This window comes from Triticum urartu, chromosome 2A (genome assembly GCF_056163025.1).
Source record: "Triticum urartu cultivar PI428250 chromosome 2A, HENAU_Tu73, whole genome shotgun sequence".
In the NCBI taxonomy this organism is placed as follows: domain Eukaryota; kingdom Viridiplantae; phylum Streptophyta; class Magnoliopsida; order Poales; family Poaceae; genus Triticum; species Triticum urartu.
In genome coordinates this window covers 434,271,432-434,279,043 of record NC_141874.1, presented here as the reverse complement: position 1 = coordinate 434,279,043, position 7,612 = coordinate 434,271,432, and the positions used below count along the sequence as shown (strand labels likewise).

The 7,612-nt window shown below is 50.4% G+C and overlaps 1 pseudogene; it reads left to right on the top strand.

Annotated features, from left to right (window-relative positions):
• Positions 1 to 6,664: 6,664 nt before the first annotated feature.
• LOC147985369 (uncharacterized) lies at positions 6,665 to 7,360 on the top strand (annotated as a pseudogene).
• The last annotated feature ends 252 nt before the right edge of the window (positions 7,361 to 7,612 follow it).

The window sequence follows — 7,612 nt, the reverse complement described above, 5'->3', positions numbered from 1 at the left end:
AAGTACCAGGGGCTATATAGTAGTCCCACCGTCAAACTCCTATGGCTAAGTGAAAGTGTTAAAGCAATATAGTCCGATTGCCTCGTTCGCTGCGCTACCACCTCCTTCATGGAACAAGACATTGGATCAAGTGTGAATACGCGTTTTTTGTGAACACCCCTGCATTATATGCGTGGGGGTTGAAGCCGACGACTGCAAACTTTCAGGTTATATACATATATATACATAAACGGCCGCACAGGAGGCATCATAATACTTTCAGGCAAAAGTATAAACACAACCTTTATAATTCAATAAAACATTGTTTTTACAATGGGAATACATGTCACTAGAACATAATATTCTTCGAGCACTCGGCTTCTATCGAACGAGTGCCTTCAAGGACTTCTTCAAAGTAGTGCTCGGCAGCTACTCGGCCCACGGCTGAACCCTGTGTTGCAATAGTGGTGGCCTCCATCTCTGCCCAGTATATCTTGACACGGGAAAGTGCCATCCGCGCACCCTCTATGCATGCCGACATCTTCATAGCGTCGATGTGCAGCACAGCACCAAGGAATTGTTGCACTAAACTGAAATAACTATTCAGCCTTGGCCCTTCCGGCCACAGATGATCCACAACAGACCTTGTGGCAAGTCCGGACAACCTATGGAGCTCGGCCCACTCGGCCATTCGCTCATTCAACAGCAGCGGACGCACTGGAGCATGGAACTGTGACCAGAACAGCTTTTCCACTTCACGATCTTTTTGATCCTTGAAGTACTCGGCCGCATCAGCAGCACTTGCTGCCAAATCCACGTATGCGTCTACATAACTCCATAGTTGATCAAGATGGGCATACTTCGGATCTCTGAACCTAGTCCGCAAACAAAAAGGGCTTCCCAGACGCGATATCTCCAGCTTGATGCAGCTCCTCCTTCGTCGCTCTGATTTTGGAGCGGGCTTCCTTGGCTGCTACCATGGCCTTCTCCAGGTCCGTTGCCTTCTCTCAGTTTTATTTTTCAAGAAGTTGGTAACGGTCAGCAGCATCTTTCAACTCCACGGCCATCTTGGCTATTCTTTCCTTGCTTTGGTAACGCGCGGCCTGTTCGGCCCTCAGCTCTTTGACCGCCTTTAGAGCGGCCGCATCGCTATTACTGGCTTGTTCCTTGGCTCAGGCAAGTTCCGCCCGAAGGGTCTCCACGGTGGCAGCTCCATCTGCAGTCACAACATATTAAAGATACCGGCATCATGCTCCTCTTACTATGTGTTGATCACCGGAGAAATCACATACCCTGTGCCTCGTCAAGCCGCTTGTTGACAAGCACGATGTCGGCATCTGCCGCATCAAGTTGTCGCTTAAGCTCGGCAAACTCATCAGTCCGGCTAGCCACCGGACATTCAGCCACCTACACATGAAGGCGGCCTGATTATTACCTGGGACTATGATCCTTTGTTTGCCGCCGTCCTTGACGGCAACCAGAGTCTTAGGGGCTACTATCTGCATAGGGCACACCTAACGTGTGCGGTACTGTCAAAAACATACACTATTTCACGTACCTTAAAGCCTTTCAGCAGACTCATAAAAGCTTCATGCAACCCGCTTTCGGCGGATGAAATCCTTTCAATTACCGTACCCATTAGCGTATGATGCGCTTCTGAGACGGCCGCTTGCTCTAGAAGATCCTTCAGTGCGTCTGACTGCACACTGTACGGTTCCGAACTCTTTCTGTTGCTCTCTTTAGGAGCCGAATACTGAGGACTTCGGGTGGCCAAAGGATTACCCTCTGGCCTTGGCGGATCAAGAGAAACCCTCCGTGACGACACTTCAGGGTCGCCCGCCTCATGAGGCGGGGTGGCAGGGGGAGGTGTTTCGCTCTCCATCATCTCCGGAAGAAGATCCCTCGAAGAAGAACTCTGTCGAGAAGGGCTATGATCCGAACTACAAGATATAAGCTTCGGTTATTGTCTTCAGAAGTAAGGTAGGATATTTTCACTATTAAGTACTTTTTGTTTACTTACAGCTCGGTCGAGGGCTGATCCCCTTGCGGGCACTGTGCAGCAAGAGTACCCTCCAAGACGGGACCCTCTGGCGAAGATTTCTTCCCCCGTTTGAAAACCTTTGTTTCCGGGTCTTCAGAGGTGTTCCTCTTCCTTCCTTGGGGAGAGGGAATGTCAAATTCTTCTCCCTGGTTATCCTCCTTCGCGGAGGCGCTAATTCCCCCGGTTTGGGTGAATAGTGAGTGAGGCCCGCTTTCAGCCTCTGTATTCCCCCCTTTATCTTCCCCTGAGGGCGCCTGATAAGGCGCCGGCTCGAGCATCTTGACTAGTACTGGATTGGCCGAGCCTTCGGGAAGGGGGGCCGAACACCTGATCATCTTCGCCTTTGTTATCCAGTCCTGGTCAAAGAGCGACTTTTCATAATGATGTTATGATAAATAAAAAGACAGCGTGTTCGGCCATGGGATTACTTACTTGGGTATCGGGGCGATTACAACTCAGACCCGCATCCTCGGTGGTGTCCGGACACTCTATTTGGGGTCCGGAGAACAATTTGTACACCTCTTCGAGCGTCATGCCGAGGAAGTGCTGAATAGTTCGCGGTCCTTCCGGGTTGAATTCCCACATACGGAGGGGTCGACAATTGCAAGGCTGGACTAGACGAACTAGCATGACTTGCATTACCATGACCAGGCTGACATCTCTCTCAAGGAGATCTCGGATGCAACTCTGCAATATCGGCACATCATTTACCGGCCCCCAGTTCAACCCCTTGTTGATCCATGACGTCAGTTGTGGCGGAGGTCCCGAGCGAAAGGCAGGGGCGGCTACCCACTTGGCACTTCGGGGAGCTGTGATGTAAAACCACTCCCGTTGCCATAAACTGAACACCTCTGGGAAGGAACCCTCTGGCCATGGAACGTCAGCGCTTTTGCTTATTATGGCACCTCCGCACTCTGCTTGTCGCCCCTCGATCATCTTCGGCTTCACATTGAAGGTCTTGAGCCACAGGCCGAAGTGTGGGGTAATGCGGAGGAAGGCCTCACACACGACGATGAACGACGAGATGTGAAGGAGGGAATCCGGGGCCAGATCATGAAAATCCAGCCCATAATAGAACATGAGCCCCCTAACAAAGGGATCCAGAGCGAGGCCTAGCCCTCAGAGGAAGTGAGAGATGAACACAACACTCTCGTTGGGTTCGGGAGTGCGGATGACCTGCCCTCGGGCAGGCAGCCTGTGCGAGATTTCGGCGATCAGATACCTGGCCTCTCTTAGCTTCTTGATGTCCTCCTCTGTGATAGAGGAAGGCATCCACCGACCTTGGAGGTTGGATCCGGACATGGTTGAAGGTCTGAGGCGCCTGACCTGAGCCTTGGGTGTTGGAACTCGAGGCAGGGGAAGGATTCGATTGAGCACGAGAGGGAAAAAAAGGCAGGCATTGGCCTCTTTATAAAGAGGGTGAATATCAAGCGTCCTCCTCGTGGCCGTTTGGGACTTGCCTAAAATCGAGGAGTCATCCCAACAGGCACGATTGGGTTACCCACGTCCGTATTGATGAGAATCCCGTAATAAGGGGGACACGATCTCTGCTTTCACAAGACGTGTCAGGAAAACCGCCTTGCGATATGTGCAGTGCTGGTTGAGAAAAACGGTTTGAATAATGATCGGGCCATGACATGATGTCTTGTTGTCGAAACATGTCAGCAGATTAGATTTGTGGAAATATTATTCTCTCTACGGTGGTATGTGGAACTTGTTTTGCAAAGCCGGACACTATCCTTGTGTTCAAAATCTTCTATGGAGTATTGGGAGGAGGAACCCGCCTTGCAATGTCGAAGACAAAACTGCGCGCCGGACTCATCGTCATTGAAGCCTGGTTCAGGGGCTACTGAGGGAGTCCTGGATTAGGGGGTCTCCGGACAGCCGGACTATATCCTTTGGCCGGACTGTTGGACTATGAAGATACAAGATTGGAGACTTCATCCCGTATCCGGATGGGACTCTCCTTGGCATGGAAGGCAAGCTTGGCAATACGGATATGAAGATCTCCTCCCTTGTAACCGACTCTGTGTAACCCTAGGCCCCTCCGGTGTCTATATAAACCAGAGGGTTTAGTCGGTAGGACAACATACAATCATACCATAGGCTAGCTTCTATGGTTTAGCCTCTACGATCTCGTGGTAGATCAACTCTTGTAATACTCATATCATCAAGATCAATCAAGCAGGACATAGGGTTTTACCTCCATCGAGAGGGCCCGAACTTGGGTAAACATCGTGTCCCCTGCCTCCTGTTACCATCCGCCTTAGACGCGCAGTTCGGGACCCCTACTCGAGATCCGCCGGTTTTGACACCGACACCCACGCCCACAACTCCTTTGTGTTCTACTCATGCGTATAACATCTATGCATAAACCTGGCTCGGATGCCACTGTTGGGGAACGCAGTAATTTCACAAATTTCCTATGCACATGCAAGATCATGGTGATGCATAGCAACGAGAGGGGAGAGTATTGTCTACGTACCCTCGTAGACCATAAGCGGAAGCGTTATGACAATGCGGTTGATGTAGTCGTACGTCTTCACGATCCGACCGATCCTAGTACCGAAAGTATGGCACCTCCGCGATCTGCACACGTTCTGCTTGGTGACGTCCCACGAACTCACGCTCCAGCAGAGTATCGAGGGAGAGCTTCATCAACATGACGGCGTGATGACGGTGATGATGATGCTACCGGAATAGGGCTTCGCCTAAGCACCGCTACGATATGACTGAGGTGGATTATAGTAGAGGGGGGCACCGCACACCGCTAATAGATCAATGATCAACTTGTGTGTCTATGGGGTGCCCCTTGGCCACGTATATAAAGGATGGAGGGAGGAGGAGTCCGGCCCTCATAGGGCGCGCCCAAAGTGTGGAGTCCTACTAGGACTCCCAAGTCCTAGTAGGATTCCACCTCCTACATTGAATAGGAAAAAAGGGAAGGGAGAAGGAGAAGGAAGGAAGGGGCGCCTCCTTTCCCTAGTCCAATTCGGACCAGTCCATGGGGAAGGGGCGCGACCACCCTTGAGGCCTTTCTCTCCTTTCCTCTGTGGCCCATTAAGGCCTAATACGAATTCTCGTAACTCTTCGGTACTCTGAAAAATACCCGATTCACTCGGAACCTTTCCGATGTCCGAATATAGCGTTCCAATATATCAATATTTACGTCTTGACCATTTCGAGACACCTCGTCATGTCCCCGATCTCATCCGGGACTCCAAAGAAACTTCGGTCATCAAATCACATAACTCATAATACAAATCGTCACAAAACGTTAAGCGTGCGGACCCTACGGGTTCGAGAACTATGTAGACAGGACCGAGACACATCTCCGGTCAATAACCAGTGGTGAAACCTGGATGCTCATATTGGCTCCTACATAATCTACGAAGATCTTTATCGGTCAAACCTCATAACAACATACGTTGTTCCCTTTGTCATCGGTATGTTACTTGCCCGAGATTCGATCGTTGGTATCTCAATACCTAGTTCAATCTCATTACTGGCAAGTCTCTTTACTCGTTTCATAATGCAACATCCCGTAACTAACTCATTAGTCACATTGCTTGCAAGGCTGATGCGCATTACTGAGAGGGCCCAGAGATACCTCTCCGACAATCAGAGTGACAAATCCTAATCTCAATCTATGCCAACTCAACAAACACCATCGGAGACACCTGTAGAGCACCGTTATAATCACCCAGTTACGTTGTGACGTTTGGTAACAAACAAAGTGTTCCTCCGGCATTCGGGAGTTGAATGATCTCATAGTCATAGGAACATGTATAAGTTATGGAGAAAGCAATAGCAACAAACTAAACGATCATCGTGCTTAGCTAACGGTTGGGTCAAGTCAATCACATCATTCTCTAATGATGTGATCTCATCAATCAAATAACAACTCATGTCTATGGTTAGGAAACATAACCATCATTGATTCAACGAGCTAGTCAAGTAGAGGCATACTAGTGACATTCGGTTTGTCTATGTATTCACACATGTACTAAGTTTCCGGTTAATACAATTCTAGCATGAATAATAAACATGTATCATGATATAAGGAAATATAAATAACAACTTTATCATTGCCTCTAGGGCATATTTCCTTCAAATCTTGCTTCATGTCCCTGGCTCTCTAATGCTTCTGCTTCCTTATCATCGATTGTTGACTCTGCCTGTAGCTCCTTTGGTCAAAGAGCCCGAACTGCTAGAAGAGGTGGCCGGCATAGGGAAGGATGCCACGGAGGAAGCTGCCAAGATTGCTTCCTCGGAGGGGTGGGAACATGCTGTCGCGGGTGTTCAGGAGCTCTAGACGGAAACAGAGCAAACCCCCGGCAGCGCGCCAGGATCGGGGGCGATGGTTGAAGAGAAAACCCCCCCTCCAAACCATGGACCCTGGCCCTCCCCTCATTTGGCACCTTGGCGGGGGCCGTGCCACCAGCCTCGAGTCAATTACCATTGGTGCTTGCACAGCCTGGGCTTGGAGCCCCCGGTTCGTCAGCGGCGACAAGCGTGGGACTTGACGGAGAGCTCCAACGCATTTTGGCGTCACTACACCAGGGGGTCGAAGAAGAAGACGACTCCGTCACCTTTACCATGGACTTTTCTTTCCTGGAGTCCATGGAGGCAGGCATTAAAGGGATGCAGGATCGGCACGGCCAGAAATGGCAGGTGCTCAAGGAGCAGCACAAGTCCGCCAACAAGGTGGACCAGAAGCTGAGGGACAAGGGAATCGAGTAGCGCGATTGGTAGGACAAGCAATTCCAAGTCCTCATGAGGCAGCAGGAGACGATCTAGATGGCAAGGGAGGATGTTCTTGCCTGATAAACTCGCCTGGCGGAGCGCACGTCGCTTTTGGACGCCATGGAGAAGGATATCTCTTCCCGGGAAGGGAAGCTTGAGGCCACCCTTCGCACCAATGATGATGAGCTGGAGGCCCTCGTACAGCAGCGCACCAAGGAGCTGGAGCACAAGCACAAGGTAGCCCTGGGTGCCCTTACTGATGATTCTGCCGTCCAACTGAAGAAGCTTGCTGATGACCTTGCCGCTGCATCCACTGCCAAGACCGATCTCGACCAACAAGTGGCCAAATTGACTGAAGAGCTTGCCGGGAGCGCCAAGGAGGTTGTGACCCTCAAGGAGGAGGCACGGAAAGCATAGATCCTTCTGAAGGATGTGCAATCGCAGCTCTCCTCCAAGAGCCAAGGCCTTGAGACCGCCAAAGGCACCATTGAAGATTTGAAGGCCAGGATTGGCACCCTGGAGAGCTCGGTCGAGTCCAGCGGGGTTCGTGAGAAGCAGCTGGTGAAGGACTTGGATACCGCAAGGCTCCTTTGAAAAGATGCAGGGGACAAGCTGGCGAACCACACCGAGCAGGTCGACCTTTGGTGTAACAGCCTGGTTTTTGGCCCTTTTATTATTTTTCCTTTGATTTATTTGATTTTTGATATGTTGTTTTTCTTGGAGTGGTTCTGTGGCCTTGCAACCTGGGAGATCATCATCATTTCTTATACCAAGTGACTCATCATCCTCAAACTTAGTCCAAGATCATGCCATTTCCATTCTAGCCCAACTCCATAATTCTTTTTC